The following is a 17,441-nucleotide window of genomic DNA, read 5'->3' on the forward strand; positions in this document are numbered from 1 at the left end:
CCATTTACTTTGCTGCCATAGATTAATCAAAAGAGTGATCAGTGGAGGTTCTGATTGGTTGTTGCAAGTACTTTACCTAGATGATAACAGCGGATAGGTCAGATGAACCTTTATACCTGAGTGTTTTAGGACATTAGACAAGTATTTTTCAAAATATTGAGAAATGTGAGACTTTATTTTGTCACATAAAGACTTTCAAAAAAATAACTACCATTTTCCATCAGCAGTTTATTTTAAAAGTGACTCCCAATATATAAGAAGGACATAAACTCAGAATAACAGAGTAATTTAAGTTGAATAACTTTAGGTTGGTGAAAAAAATACTGTTAAATGTTCTCATTTACTCTGTCTATATCACTGAAAAATTTATCAAGTATTAGCATCAGTCCATAGACTGGTATTTGGGAAGTTCTGTGATACAATTATTGACAGACCTAATATAGTTATAAAAACTGTTACTGACTAGGAGATATAATAAACAACATGCACACTGCTATTCAGACTAAAACTTTTATATTACTGTGTTAAATTGTAAATGCCATGTATTAAGAGAGATGTTATGAACTGTAGTGTCTATAAGGAAGCAGCTGGAATGATGAAAGACCTGAATAGTATGGAGAGTGAGATGTGGTTGAAGAAATTGGTGATATTTATTTTGGGGAAGATAAGTTTAAAGAGAGGGCGTTTTCTTCAAAAATTGGAGTGACTGCCATGTATAAGAAGGAATAGAATTATTCTATGTTGTTCTAGATGGAAAAATTATGAGTAAGAAATGGGAGTTTCTGGTTTCACATTTAATATTCTATAATGAGAATTTCTAATAATGAAAATTGGGTGTGTTCTCATGAGAGCATTGGAAGTATGCAAACAAAAGCTAGATCAGTGATTTTTTGAGTTTAGTCCCTGGATATTAATATCAGTATTTGTTATCTGGCAATATTATTTTATATATGAAATAGTGGATTACCAAGCTGAAAAATGGCTAATGGAATTAGCACAGAGAAAATGGAATTTATTTCATTTGTATGAAACTTAAGAAAAATTATTTTTAAATCAAAATGGATTTTGATCATTTAACACTAACTTTAAAGACAAAGGTTATAAATTGATGTGATGATTGTTGCTTTTTATTGGTAGATCACTGTTACACTGGTTACTGGTGGAACTTTAGAATAATTAGTTTTAGTTAAAACATTTAAATATAAGGCAAAGTTCTAACATTTCCTAAAATAAGTTTAAGTTGGTCTTTCAATAAGGGACTCAATTTTCTTAAATGGAAGTGCTTCTTCAATCTAAAAGAGAGCCATATCAATAGCAGAAAAGGATATTGAGGAACTCTGCTCTTTTTATTCCTATTAATGTCAACATATTAGGAGGGGAACTTGGAGCAGGTGGCAGATAAGTTGTTTTCCTGTCCACTTCCTCTTCCAGTACCGCTATCACATACCAGCACATACAACTGAGTGGCATGACATATACGGTTATCAGTGACCATGCGATATAGTTTGTCAAAGCTCCCTTCAATAATGCTGATACTTCTACTTCTTTATAGTCAGTGTTGTGGATGGATTTTGTTTGTGCACCCACTTCGTGGGTTCATTAGTACTATGTGAAGAACTTTAGAGTTTCAGATTTGTCATTTATTCCAGGGTTCTCTAGTGATTCCAGAGTGGTTTATACCCAGGATATATCACATTTACTTTGTGTGTGTGTGTGTGTGTGTGTGTGTGTGTTTGTATGTATGTGTGTGTATGTGTGTGTTTGTATGTATGTGTGTGTAATTCTAATGTAGGGTTTTGGCCATCACCCTATAAAAATAATGGGAATAGTTTTAAAAATCAGTTCTTCTGATTTTGAAAGCTATATTATAATGCAGTTGGTTTTTCATTATTAATTATAAATTATGTTCAGGTGCACATTTCATACTGCAACGTTAGGTCTGTAACTTTTTTGGATGTAGTCACATTTTCTCCCTATCGTCCTAATAATGAAACCAAAGAACATATAAATACCATTATTGAGAAGCTATTAAAAGGCCAAGTGATTCAACTCTAAGCAGGATCTGGGTTCTGATCTTTAAATGTGCAATGTAAACTTTGGAAAATATTTGAATTTTTTTGATTTGATTTTCTGGAGTAATTATTGAATGTGATAATATATACATTTAAGTAAAAAGTACTAAGACAAGATGAAAACTAAAAAAATTAGAGCATATTAACTGAGCTTTGTGGGTTTTTAAAAATTTAAATACTTTGTTGAATTAGATTTAGTAAAAGTATTTTTAATGTAACTTTTTTAAATGGAATTTTTTTATAAGAGTTTTTTTATTTGAGTCTAGCACATAATAGATATGTAGTTGGTGTGTGTTTGATTTCAGTGAATTGAATTTTGAAGAAAGGAGAACAAAAGACAATCATCGGCCAGGCGCAGTGGCTCACGCCTCTAATCCTAGCACTCTGGGAGGCCCAGGCCGGTGGATTGTTTGAGCTCAGGGGTTTGAGACCAGCCTGAGCAAGAGCAAGACCCCGTCTCTACTAAAAAAAATAGAAAGAAATCAGATTAGCTGGGCAACTAAAATATAGAAAAAATTAGCTGGGCATGGTAGCGCATGCCTGTAGTTTCAGCTATTCGGGAGGCTGAAGCAGTAGGATTGCTTGAGCCCAGGAGTTTGAGGTTGCTGTGAGGTAGGCTGATGCCACAGTACTCTAGCTTGGGCAACAGAGTGAGACTCTGTCTCACACACACACACAAAAAAGACAATCTTCATATGAAGTGTTTTCTAAAAGTCAGGAAAACAACTTTTTAATTGGAAACACCTTTTGATTGGCTTTTTTCATTTTCAGTTTTTAATTGTGGGAACCATTCTCCTCCCTAATTTTAAAAGAGGGTAGAATTTTTTATTCCTAGGCTTTGTATGTAATGCTAAATGAAATGAATGGTGATGTAAATTTGAAACCATTGGACTGTGATTACTAGCTCATATTTAGCAATATCCTAGGATGTTTACCATTACTTAAAGTGTGGCCAAATTTTTAAAAATTAATTAAAATGTACTTTAGCTGCATGCCAGTGACATGTCCTGCCTAGTCTCAAGTAGAAAGACAGTCATGTGCTGGAAGCACTGGACTAGAATCTATTTTTAACTTTTACAGTGAGTTAAAAGTTGGCTACTGATTGGCTGGAGCAAATCACTGCTTCTTTCTGCAGTGGTCCCCAACCTTTGGCACCAGGGACCGGTTTCATGGAAGACAATTTTTCCACGGATGTGGGAAGGGGGTGGGGGGGCGGAGCTCAGGTGATGACAAGGGTTGGGGAGTGAGGGATGGGGAGCGGCTATAAATACAGATGAAAGTTGCCCTCCCGTTGCTCACTTCCTGCTGTGAAGGCGCGCCCCCCCCCACCCCCAGGTTGCATGGAAGACAATTTTTTCCATGGAAGGGGCAGGGGCCAGGGGTGGCAGTGGAGCACTGTGCCCAGTCCCACACAGTTCTAAAGCACAGTTTATTTCTTTATTAATGTTAATTAGAATTGAAATAATATGACTTCTAAGGGCCTTTCCACCTTTGATTTTTTTTAAAGACAAGAATAAAACCACCTTATTAATATATTATACTTTTAAATTTTAAATCTCACATTTCCCCCCCGCCGTAGTCTCAACAATAATAGGCCAGACATTATTACCTTAATATTACTGATAGATATCTGAGACACATACAAATTACATGACTTTCTTATGTTTGTATAGGTAGTAGTGTCAGAACTAGGACAAGAATTCAGTTCCTTTGTTTTTCAGTACCGTGTATTTCAAATACTGCACTGTAATATTCTGCATTTTGTTTTTAGTGCTGACTGTTTGAAATATCCTATTGAATTAAAACGTAATGGGATTTTGCAACTTCACTTAAAATGGGGGAGTCATTCATGTAAATGGCTGTTTTGACTAATTTAGGTAAAAGTAGATTACTTTTTGTGCATTCAAATACTACTAATAACTCTATAGACTTCTATTTTCTCTGCTGGGAGCTTTACTTGAAGACCACGAAATTCCACGCTCTTCCGTATTGCATCATTAAAATGTACTGCCTCTATGTAATGGGACAATGACAAAAATGAGGTTTCAGTTATTTGGTATTTGAGTCTTACTGCTGGTGAGACTTTGTAGCAGATATTTGATTCTCACCATTCCAAGTCCATGTATTAATATAAAGTGTCTTTAAACACCTGCAACTTTGCCTTGGATTTTCTCAGCCACACACAGGGCATGTTGGAAGTGCTGGGAAGATAAAGCCCTGGGAGCAGTCCTCAGCCTGTGATGGATGGGAGTCGGAGGGAGTGGGAGTTATTCGAGCTTCTTCATCCTTCTGGTGATACTCTGAGGCATGTTTCACATTGTTTACTAGAGTTCCCAGTGGGACTGGACCTCATTGCTCTCAGCAAGAAACTATTAAATATGTAATCTTTATTTTCTTCTTCTTTTCTGTGTCACTTTTCATTACTTTATCAATGTTTCCTGGGATTACCTCCCAAATAAGGGTTTTGTCTTTGAATTCTTGTCTCAGACTCTGTTTCTGGGCAGACTTGATTAGGGAAATTATTCATTAATAATGTTTGTGTTATATGAAAGATTTTTTTTCAAAAAAAGACAATTTTGGACAAAATCTGAAACAAGTGTTTTAATATTCTGAATATTTTAGTTTATTTGTCTCATAATCACATCCATGTTCAATTTAAATTCCTTAGCTTCATTTTATTAATATAACAAAGGAAACATTCAAGGTTAGGACTCCAAAGTAGAAATTCCTAAGGTAAAAGATCTTAGGTGGGAGTTTTTCTACTAGATCTTTTCTTTTAAAAAATTAAGGGGTGGTTATATAAATGACTTTAGGACAAAATGAGTTATCTGTTTTTGTAGAATTGAATTAAAACAGGGAATTTGGTTCAACTAAAATTATAGATTATTTTGTAGTTGAACCCAACTTTCTCATTTTTTACCAGGACCTGCTTATTCATAATTAGGGATCAGGATTAGCATTGCCTAACATTGATTGTAAGAATACATTTAGTCTTTGGATAATTTCTCCAAGGATTATTTTATGATCTTTGTTAAAGCAAAACTTTTTGGGTTCTCATTAGCAATTAAGGAATATGGAATTTGTAAAGTGAACAAGCTCTACACTATTTTAGTACACTATAAGTTAAAAAAGGAGAGATGCAGTCAATTTTGAGTTTGGTTCTTTATGTGAACTATTCTGTTTGGATTTTTTGTTGCCTCTTTTACCTGTGTTTCTTTGAGAGCATTTTTTTTAACTAGAAATACTGGTTTTTATATGCTTTTAAAAAGTGTGGAAAATCAGTCATTTCTTTCCTTATGTAAAAATTGTGCTTTATGTGTCTCAGGTCCTCTATTGATTTGAGGTGTGGAACATAGATGAAATTCAGGCAAGTTTGTTTTCTCCTAAGAACAGCAAAACATTTAAAGAATATATTTTAATTAGTTATCCTGGTTATAGAGTAACATCTTTAATCATCTATATATACAAACATATATATATTTAGCAAAAATACTAGAAATTGTAGGTAGAGTCTGTTTAGTTGCCTTGTGGTACCTTCAGATTCTGCCATGTTCTCTTGAATATATGGTAGGACATTTCTGGACCCTTGAGGTTGGGTTTGTTAGAAACGATCAATAATTAGCTGGATGATTAGATTGGATAATATAGTTTAGGGGGAAAATATGTTAGTAGTAAAGGATTAAGTCTGCTTTTCTCCTGGGACATACATGCTTTAAAGTGCCCTACCCGCCAAATTGCCACAGTGGCACATTGGAATAAGCTAATAGTTTGTTAAAGTAACTGTTTGTAAATATAACTTGTATTATTAAAAAAATTAATCTTGTTACTTTTTAGATATGTTACATCCAAATAACTATCCAAGTTATTACTAAATCCATAGTTAAGGCTTCTGACATTTGAGATATCTCAATGTGGTAAGTTGAAAATCTGTGTGAAACCAGAGATAGTTTTTAAAATGTGTCTAGAAAGCTGGCCCATTTCCTGAACACTAAATACTTTCTATAAGGAATTGTTAAGATAGAGTGATTAAAAATGGGAAGTGTCCTTTTAAAGTCTTAGCTGGAAGCTGAATTTATGTGTTAAGTGTGAACAATCTCACGACAACTTGTAAAACAAGCCTGAAAAACCGTCTCTTTTCAAAAGTTTACATATTTTTCATTACCAGTAGGCCACTTACGCAATACTTCTGTACTAAGTGTTGAAATACAACCAGGTCTTTATTAGGTTTAAAAAGTGCCTCCTGCCTTCTATTAATGTCAAGTACTTGTGTTTGTTTGTTATTTTAATGAATCTTGCAGGGTTAGTCTATTCCTGAAAGTTGTACTTGTTACAGTTGTCAGAGAAAATTAACTTGGATGAAACAGTGATCCAAGTTTTAACAATTAAAGTACTTTATAAATTTATATTTCAAAAAGCAGATCTCCATAATCGCCAAAGATAAGTTTCTAATTCCTGGTTCACTTCGTTGTGTTTGTATTAGAAAAAGATTGTATCTTGTGGCAATCTAGTCCCAATGTGTTTTTTGTTCTGCCATATAAAAAATCTTCACATTTATTATCTCTTAATAACAAAAACAATTTTTAACTAAATTTTTGTGATACTGAATAGGGAAAGTTGAATCGATTGTTACTACTTAAAGCAATTTAGACTGAAATTCAGGTTTGCGGTTTTGCATGGAATTTTGACTCTATCTCACTTTTCACTCAGGTATTTACAGTAGAGTTAATATTAGATTCAAAATTGCTTGATTGTAATTTATATTAAGTGTGACTTAAAAGAGATTTTTGCATTATTTGTAAGTGTTTACTTTCACAATGCATTTATGCTTATTTTTAAAATGGAGATTTAAATAATTTTTAAATGATAGAAATGTAAGTAAATATGTAGTGTTTGTATATGTAGTATTTTAAGTCATTACTAATTACTTGAAGAGCACTTTAGTTCCATGTTTGATAGCAGCTTTTATATGGTACAACAAGATGTTCTTTTGTTTTTCCTTGAAATTTTGCCCTTTTAACTGAAAAGATGTTTGTCCATAATGGCTTGAGGTTTCTGTGCCCAACTCATACGACACAAGTAATTCCTGCTATAAAATGGCTCAGAAAAATATTTTTAGCAGAAATTTTATAGTAATTTCAATACCACATGGTGACAAAAAACTTTTCTGATTAGAATCTTTAGCTTTTCTTGCCAGCTTTATCCTATTCTTCCCACCTTTCCCCCCAGCCCCCTTTTTTAGTAGTTATGTTGCCTCCACCTTTTCTACAAGTTTAGCATAACTAGACATTTGAAAGTGGAGTTATTTCTAACAAATTTTAATACTTTTGCCCAAGATGAGCAGTGCCCTGATAAAGAGATATACTTTACTTCTCTCATAACAGAGCTTGCAGCACTCAATATTCTTCAAGAATAAAATGAACCTTTACCAAGTTTTGTACTCATTTGCAGATGAGCCTAGGAACAGCCCTCACAAAAGTAATGGATGTATTGTTTAACAAATTAGAGACATTGAAGTTTTTAGTCATGGGAATTTTGTCATGTTTAATGAAGAATAAAGTTTTGTCAAATGAGTATAGTGAGTTTCATAAATGTAAATATATAAGACAGAAATTAATGTGAATAGCTAAAATATTTTTTTTAAAAAAAACCTAAACTCTATTGAAGTTAAATTAAATTGATTATCCCTAGGAAAAAGATACTCTGTGTTTTAATGATCTTCTGTATATTTGGGACCTAAAGCAGTCCATGCAAAGATATATCTGTTTCCTCCCTTTTAACTTCATTGGCACCTTCCCTCTTTTGTTTAATTGACACACGTAATTCAATAGTAGTATTACCGGTTAAAATTCTATAATGCTTATTACCTGATAACATTTAAAAAGCTGTTTCCTCTAAGAGATACTAATATGAAGATAACGACACTGATCTGTTTCCATCATCCTTTTCTTTGTTGCATTTTTTCCCTTGTATATTAAAAATAAAAACAAAAGCCTGCCTTTATAGTCTTGAAGAGTCTGTTGTTACCTGAGAAGTTATCACTTTTTAGGCTAGTTCTAAACCTACAGCTTCTTATAGAAAGTAAACTATTCATTCTCCAGTCTCCATAGCCATGACTTTTTAAAATGGAGACCAGAGCTCAGTAGATTCAATACCCTGTGTATGGCAGCCCCATGTTTGAATGCAGGGATGGTGTTAATCACATTCTCCCCTTGTAGAAATATCTAGAATGCTTTATGCCCCCTTCCTCCTTTAAACAACCTTCATATTCTCAATTGGCACTCATAACTTTAGCATTATCTCCCAAGAGAGCAGTTCTACCATTTATCATACTACTGCGAGTTCATCCTTCTAAATGTCAATGTGAATTTAGGTAGCCTATAAAAGTATTGAATTTAAGGAAAAGGGTGAAGGGAAGAAATAACTGTTTATAAAGGTGCTGGGTTTCATTGCTTACAGTAAATAATGTTTTAATCTTTTGCCAAATGAAAAAAATCTTTTAAAAGGAAAGGAAGACATTCATTTTATAGAAATGTTTTGTAAACTTGTATGTAAATCTATTGTTTTCTTTATCCCCCCAAAATCATAAATAAAAATGGTTTTTTAGTTTCTTCTTGAATGGGGTTCCTTTGTGTGTGGTAGAATAAATTCTGCAAGCCTAAAACAAACAACACTTTCTGAGATCCTTTTATCACATGACATTTGAAGGGATGCAGCTTTTTCCACTTTGTTGTCATTTTTCAGCCAATGTCTTTTCCCTCCTTTAAGAAAGAATGTCATTTTTTAAAAGAAATGTTATTTTTGGATGAATTAGGTCTATAGACTGGTTGACCAATGGCATTTGCTAAACCCTTGAAAAACTAATGATTGATTGGTCATCTCTGTCTACGATGTACTGTCATTCATGAAAATCAATGAGTTCTCAAAAAGAAATGAAAAATAACTCTTTTGGAAATAAATAGAAACTCTGCATGTTGCCATCCACTTGCTGAGCTAGTAATACAGCATTATATGCACAGTGTGTATGTTGAGGGGGTTGCCATGTTAACAGTATTTTGCAGAGTCCTCACACGTTATACTTAGTAATGTAAGCTTTTATAGAGTTTTGTGCTTGATTTTGGACCTCACATATGGAGGAGAAAAAAGTTCAGAGGTAAGTGGCAGGCACAACTGATGATTTGAGGAAATTAGATTTGGAGGAAATATTAAGAAAAAAATGTTAAATCATACAGAGTTGACGGTGTCTTTCGGCTTGAGAAGGAACATGTTCTATGTGATGGTGAGGAGCTACTTGTTCTTCTAGTCAGTAGTTTTAAACAGGCATAAAGAGACTGGACCCTGGAAAAAACTTAGCTCATGTAACTTCCTATAGCGTAACATCACATAACCATGGGAACTTTTGGTGAAGAAAAAGGGAGATAACTGTTCATCGGGAATTGTTTAGGTAAGATTCTGTCCAGGAAAAGTTTCAGAGATTATATGATTTTTAGAAAATTTTTTTTAGCTCAAAGTGGGATTGTAGAATTATTATTAAGGGTAAAATGCCACAAGCCTTTTTGTGTGGTGTATGTTGTGGGTGTAGAATTTGGGGGGAAGCAGGAAAGAATATGTCTCAGAACAAAATCATTCATAAAATGATTTTGCTTTGTCCTAAATTCAAATCTACAAGCAGGGCAGTCAACTTCATGGATGATATTTAGGCCATGTAGCACATAATACAAATTATACAAATACTTAGATATAATGTGTGTAAAAGTCCTGGACTGTTCTGTGAAAATCGATAAGTGATATAAAGGTACAGCTTTTAAAAATGCAAAGTTTAAATTTTTTTTGGTAACAATTAGAATCCCTTAGGACCACTATGAAAATTGGGGAAATCTGAATTACTGATTTTAATATAGGAGAGTCTTAACTTTTACCTTATTAAAATTTAAAAGAGATGTTTGAATTGAAATCCTTTAGTTTTACTCTTTGGTAATGAATTGATGTTTCTTAATCTGGCACAGAAATCAAGACATCTGTAGCTCTGGTTCTTAGGAAGTAATGTTATTTTGTAAGTGTTAGCTATGCTTTTAAAATAGCAGTGTACTTAAACAATTTTTTCTTTTTTGGCAGTACTCTTACAATTTCTTTAAAAATGTCATATAACTTAAAAATAATTCTTAAATAGCATTTAGTGAACATTATCAGAATATTACAGATTTAGTAAGTGGAAATGATACATTGTAATATTCAGCCAACCTTTACGCTATAGTACATACAGGTCAAATCCTACCATAGAAAGTACTGTTAAAATTAAAGTCTGCATAACAACACAATTCAAACAACATACAATCAGTAGATTTACAGTAAAAGAGAATTTGAATAGTCTGTGATCATCTCCTTGAAAAATATAGGACTATCAAGAGACCTTTTGTCTTCTACCAACTTACTAGAATTCATGTACACAAATAGCTGCTGCTGTTATACCAGTAACTTTGGGCAGCTATTCGAAGGGTAATGCTTTGGCACTTTCTGTAGCTGTTTTCACAGCTTGCAGGATATTTTTTTGATTATTCTCAATGATCACAAGTCTTAATGATTGGATAGGAAGGGCAGGAAAAATGTTGGGATATTTAAGAAATTAACTTAGACTCTTGTCTGATCACCTACCTATGAAGTCTATTTTTAAATTAAATAAACAATTTTAAATTAAAAATTTAAATTTAATTCAAAAAGTAGACTTTCTTTTTTAGAGCGGTTTGAGCTTCACAGGAAAATTGAGTGGAAAGTACAGAAAGTCCTATATACCCACTACCTTCCCCACATGCACAGCCTCCCCTACTATTAACGTCCCAAACTAAAGTGGTATATTTGTTATAATCAGACTTACATTGACACATCATTATCACTCAGAGTCTACAGGGTTCATTTTGGTATTGTACATTCTATGGGTTTTGACATGTATAACAATACATATTCACCATTATAGTGTCATACAGAATGTTTTCACTGCTTTAAAAATCTTCTCTACTCTGTCTGTTCATCCTTCTCTACCCCGAGTGCCTGGCCACCACTGTTCTTTTTACTGTCTCTTTGGTTTTGCTTTTTCCAGAACATCATATAGTTGGAATCATACAGTACGCAACCTTTTCAGATTGGCTTCTTTCCTTTACTAATAGGTATTTAAGGTTCCTTCCTGTCTTTTCATGGCTTGATAGCTTATTTCTTTTTAGTACTGAATAATATTCCATTTGATGTGCCACAGTTTATTTACCTAATTATCCACTAACCTACTGAAGCACATTTTAATTGCTTCCAAATTTTGATGTTTGTGAGTAAATCTGCTATAAACATCTGTGTGCAGGTTTTTGTGTAGACATACATTTTCTACTCTTTTGGGTAAACACTAAGGAAGACAGTTGCTGGATGGTTTGGTAAGAGTATGTTCAGTTTTGTGAGAAACTGCCAAATTGTTTTCCAAAGTGGCTATACCATTTCATGTTCTCACCAGGAATGAATGAAAGTTCTTGTTGCTTCACATACTTTCCAGCATTTGACAATGTAAGTGTTTTTTATTTTCTCCATTCTAATGTGTGGTTGTATCTCATTGTAGTTTTAATTTACAATTGCCCAATAATAGGATATTGAGCATCCTTTTATGTATATATTTTGCCATCTGTATAATTTCTTTGGGGAGGTGTCTGTTAAGATCTTTTGCCTGTTTTTAAATTGGGTAGTTCATTTTCTTATAATATTTTTGAGTTTTTGTTTAGTCTTGTTTTTTTAGACAGAGCCTTGCTCTGTTGCCTACGCTAGAGTGCAGTGGTGTCATCATAGCTCACTGCAACCTCAAATTCCTGAGCTCGAGAGATCGTGTCACCTCGGCCTCCCAAGTGAGTGGCACTACAGGTGCAGCTACCACACCCATGGCTAATTTTTCTTTTTTTTTTTTTTTTTTTTTTTTGGTAGAGATGGTATCTCACTCTTGTTCAGGCTGATCTTGAATTCTTGGCCTCAAGCAATCCTCCTGCCTCTGCCTCCCAGGGTGCTAGGATGACAGGTGTGAGCCACCATGCCTGGCCTTAGTTTTAAGAGTTGTCTGTATATTTTTGATAATCCTTTATCAGATATGTCTGTTGCAAATACTTTCTCCCAGTCTGTGGCTTGTCTTCTCATTCTTGTGACATTGTCTCTTGACATTGAGCAGAAGTTTTACATTTTAATGAAGTCTAACATTAATTCTTTTTTATGGACCAGCCTAGTTGGCTGCTGGGCAGAAGCTTCCTTTAGTTCCTTGACACGTGGGCTTCTCCAGCTTGGCAACTTGCTTCATCAAAGCCAGCAAGGGAGCGAATCTGCTAGGAAGACAGAAGTCAGAATCTTCTGTAGTCTAATGATGGGAGTGACATATTCTCAATGATGATTGGAAGGAAGTTACTCAAGGTGAAGGTATTATACAATGTCACAAACACCAAGAGGGACAGAGTTCATTGGGTGTCATCCTAGAGGCATACTTTTATAGCTCTTAAACAGACTATGGTTTATTTTGTTGGACTGAGGGAACATAGACCATGTTTTGGCCCCGAGTGTCTCAAGTGTAGGGATTATTCTTGGAAAGAATGTGGCTTGAGGTCAGGTTTACTCATCTTAAATTTCTAGAAATCCACTGTTTTTGACTTTTGAAAAATTGAAGAATGTTTACCAATTTCTGGTCTTTTGTTATCTCTTCTACTTTCTATGATATTTTTTAAAGATAATAGCAGCTCTCAAATCTTATGTGCAGTTGGTTCAGCTTCTGTAGATAATAACCATTTGTTAATACTTTAGTGTTTTCAAAACACTTTTTTCACATATATTCTCATTTGGTCATCGTATAATAACCTAAGTGAAATAGGCAAGGCAGATAGCATGGCCCACATTTATAGATAATCTTTTATAATAGCCTTTTCACTAATTTTCCTTCCTTTAGTCTCTTCCTATCTCTAGTTTGTCATTCACACAAGCACCAGAGTATCTAATAGGAGAATCTGATTGTGCTTCTCCTCTACTTAAAATTCTTTAATGCCTTTTCATTATCCATGGGATAAAACCCAAATTCCTTTGCAGTGCTCTTCAAGAGCTTTCTTGTTTAGCCACATTGCTGACCTTTTCACCTTCTTCTCTACCCACTCCAAATTGTGCCTTAGCCCTTCTGTGACTTTACATTTGCTGTTCCCGATGCCTGGAAAACCCTTTCAGCACCTGTCTACATGTTCCGTGTCTTGTCAGTCTCAGCTCAAAGACATTCCAGATGATGGGTGGTGGTGCAGGGCTAGGGTCTGGTAGCATGTCATTTGTCTTTTCATCATGAATCCCATACTAAAGCAGTAAGATGTTTTCTTGTAACCTCTTAAATTTTTTTCAGTGCCTTTTCTATAATGTGTAGTGTACTCTTCAGTTTTGAACAGCATTTTTTTTTTTTTGAGGAAGAGAGTGCATGGCACTTAGGATTTATATATGTGTGTGTGTGTGTGTGTGTGTGTGTGTGTATAGAGAGAGTATATAAAGTTGACTGGTTGACTCAAAATTGCAGTATGTGCCATTTAAATGGCATACACATAGCAATACATCTAAATATATAATTTAGATGGCACATACATAGCAATACATCTAAATATATAATTTATAACTATGTATGACATTATATTATGTATACTAAATATAAACCATTTCTTTCAAATTAAAGATCTAAGCCTTTTTTGTTTTTTTCTTCCTGTGCTCATAAGTTATAAGAACCTATTTTGTCAACCTGAGCATTTTCCTCAAGTTTCAGCTGAGAATAGGTTTCAAGTTCTTGATTTTCTTCTGATTGGTTTATGTTGCTTGCTATAGTGCTGCAATACTAGCTACAGTCTAATAACCTGTGTTACACTCTATGTGTGTTTTAATCCTCAAGATAATCATTAAAAATAGGTAAGTATCCTCATTTTATATACTTCAGAAAGGTTAAGTGGTTAACTGATATGATGCCACTCCACTAAGTAATTGAGCCAGGATATGAATTCTGACGTTTACTGTGTAGAAAACATGGTGCCCTCTGGTAAGATTTTTCTCTCTCTCTGTCTCTGTCTCTGTCTCTCTCTCTCTCTCTTATAGAGACAGGGTCTTACTCTGTTGCCCAGGCTGGAGTGCACCAGCACCATCATAGCTCACTGTAGCCCCAAATTCTTGTGCTCAGGTGATCTTCCTGCCTCAGCCTTCTGAGTAGCTAAGACCTGCGGTCTTCACCCCCGGGCAGGGGACTGGTAGTGGTCTGTGGCCTGTTAGGAACTGGACTATACAGCAGGAGGTGAGCGGCAGGCCAGTGAGTGAAGCTTCATCTGTATTTACAGCCATTCCCTATTGCTCACATCACTGTGTAAGCTCCACCTCCTGTCACATCAGCAGTGGCATTAGAATCATTGGATTCTCATAGGAGTGCGAACCCTGCTATAGACAGAGCATGCGAGAGATCTAGGTTGTGCGCTCCTTATGAGAAATTAATGCCTGATGATCTGAGGTAGAGCTGAGGTGGTGATGCTGGCACTGGGGAGCGGCTACAAATACAGATAATCATTAGCAGAGAGGTTTGCACAATAAATGTAATACACTTGAATCATCTAAAGCACCTCCCTTGCTTCCCGTCCATGGAAGAATTGTCTTCCATGAAACTGGTCCCTGGTGCCAAAAAGGTTGGGTACTGCTGGCTGAGACTATAGGTGCACACCACCATACCTGGCTAATTTTTAAATTTTTTGTAGAGATGGGGTCTCACTATGTTGCCTAGGCTGGTCTCGAATTCCTGGCCTTAAGCGATCCTCCTGCCTTGGCCTCCCAAAGTGCTGGGATTACAGATATGAGAGCCACCACTCCTGGCCACATTTCTCTTTTTAGATGAGGTTTACTTTCTTCATGAAATAAGACAATGTATGTCAGCAGATTTATTGAGCACCTAGCATGTGACAGGCACTGTAGGTTCTTTATGAACCATATGAAATTGCTGATAATCAACTATTATTTTCTTAGACAAACTACAATTTAGTGTGATTCAACCTTATTTTAATTCTCATAATAATCCCATTTTAAGGTAGATGTTTTCACAGATTAGACAACTGTCTCTGGGGAGAGTAAGCTTACTTCAAGTTTACTTACCTATTAGCGGGGCAGAGTTGGGATTTGAGGCCAGGCCTCTCTTGCTCCAAAGGCAATGCTCATTTAAATCATATCAGTTTTTTTCCTGAGCTTTTGGAATTTGTTCTTTGTAAATCTGGTGTAAATTTCCTGCTCAAAATTTCTTCATTTTGCTATTTAGGAAGATCCATTCCCCGCCCCCCCCCGCCCCCCGCCCCCCCCCCCCCCCCCCCCCGTTTTCCAGTGCATGTTCTCACCTTTCCTGGAACATACTGTTTATTTGCCAACCAGTTCTCCTGTTGCTTTTTCTACCCTTCTTTAATTGACACTCCTCTCTGAATTCCTGTAGCCTGTTTCCCTTGTGATTTTAGCACTAGATGACTTATTGTTATTTTCTGAGCTAGATTATACATTCCCTGCACATAGGAAGTTTAATGCTTTTATATTCCCTCCAGTTCCTAGCCTGGTAATTAACATTAAGTAGAATCAATAATAACTCTGTGCTTTTTCCCAGGATATGGACTGAATACAGAACTCATCAAACAGGACTTACTCTGGATGCTTTTACCAGTTTTAGTGTGGTCTGGTACTGGATACTTTAAAATGGTGACCCCTGCAAATACCCCCATAGTCCTTTCATTCCTGAGAATGTAAACATCTGGCCATGTAATTTTGGACAGTAGCTTTATTCTGCAAGAATTTTGAGACATCAATAATAAACTGCTTTCTTCCCTACCAGCCAGGCAAATGCTGTCTGGTGCTGTATGCCCAAAAGTTCCCTTTATCCACCACCTGGCCGTGTGTTAACCCATAAATAATTTTTAAAAAAACTCTTTGCAGGGTTTTAAAAAAAAATAAAATGATATATATTTATTTTTAAAAGCACATAAATAGTAGGCTACAAAGAAGAAAGTCATTTAAGAGTCTCATGCTTCAGAGAGTATCACTTCTAATATTGTTTGAGCATACAGTGTGTGTATTTCTGTCTATCTTTTTAAAATGGAATTCTATGTATACAGTTTTGTTATTCTAGCTTTTACACCTCAGTTTTCACCTAGAGTTTCCTGATGGCGGCTTATGTCAGAAAAAATAGCCAATTCAAAATTTTTTTATCTTAAGAAATTTTCCTCAGTCAACTCAGAGTTTCCCATTCATTCTTTCTTCCTACACGATATCTGTATATAAAAGTGACTGACATGACAGCCAGGTGTTAAAAGTATGCCTGGTCCTTGTTTGCCCCTCACTGGGCCTTGGATATGGTCACTTTTCTCTGTAGACATCTATTGTGATGTTTTCCTTTCTGCTGCATTTAGATTGTTTTTTGTATCCACTGGTATGTTACCCCCCTCCCATTTCTTGGACCTTGAAGTTACTACCAGTTCTAAGTCAATTTCTACTCTGCCTCACTGTGCTGAGTGGGGTTCTGTGTCTGCACCCAGAGTCCATGTCTTTGGCATCATCTGGGGATGGGACTTCTCTCCATAGTTGACTGTTTTCTGGGAAACAAACTAAAGCCCACTCTGCCCTCGGAAACCCAAACCTTTCAGGGAATTGATTTTGTAGTTTTCCCCACTGTTAGGTCTGAGGGAGTGGAGGATAGTGTTGCACAGTAGTGGTCTAACCTCATATCTGTGTCTGGTCCACTTGCTTTGTTTCCTATTTACAACTCCCACTCTTCTCATCTCCACCTTGAAGAAATTTATGTAGTCAGTGGACGAGGAACATTGATTCTACCTGATATCTTTTTGCAGCTATTTCCTATCTTGTACCTAAATTATGACTTTTGAGTTTAATGCCAAAGAAGCTTATGATCATACTTTTTAAAAATTTTTTTTATTTTTATTTTTTTATTTCAGTTTATTATGAGGGTACAAAAGTTCAGGTTATATATATTGCCCATGCTCCCCCATCCCCCCCAGTCAGAACTTCAAGCGTGTCTATTCCCCAGACAGTGCACATCGCACTCATATGAGCATACTTTTGTCTTAGTTTTGCCAGCACAGTAACTGAGAAAGAAAATGCACCAGATAATGTTTCACCTGTCATCATGGAGCATATATAATTTATTTAACAATTTTCCTATTCTTTGCTGTATGGGTTGTTTCTCTCTTTTTTCCAAAGTCATAAATGGTGTTCTGATCCCTATCCCCTAACTATCTGCATCTCTAGTTTTTTCATTAGGACAAATTTTTTGAAATGAAATTGTTTCCAGGTTTTAAGCCCTTGAAATGTATTTGTTCC

Source organism: Eulemur rufifrons, chromosome 19 (genome assembly GCF_041146395.1).
Source record: "Eulemur rufifrons isolate Redbay chromosome 19, OSU_ERuf_1, whole genome shotgun sequence".
Taxonomy (NCBI): Eukaryota; Metazoa; Chordata; class Mammalia; order Primates; family Lemuridae; genus Eulemur; species Eulemur rufifrons.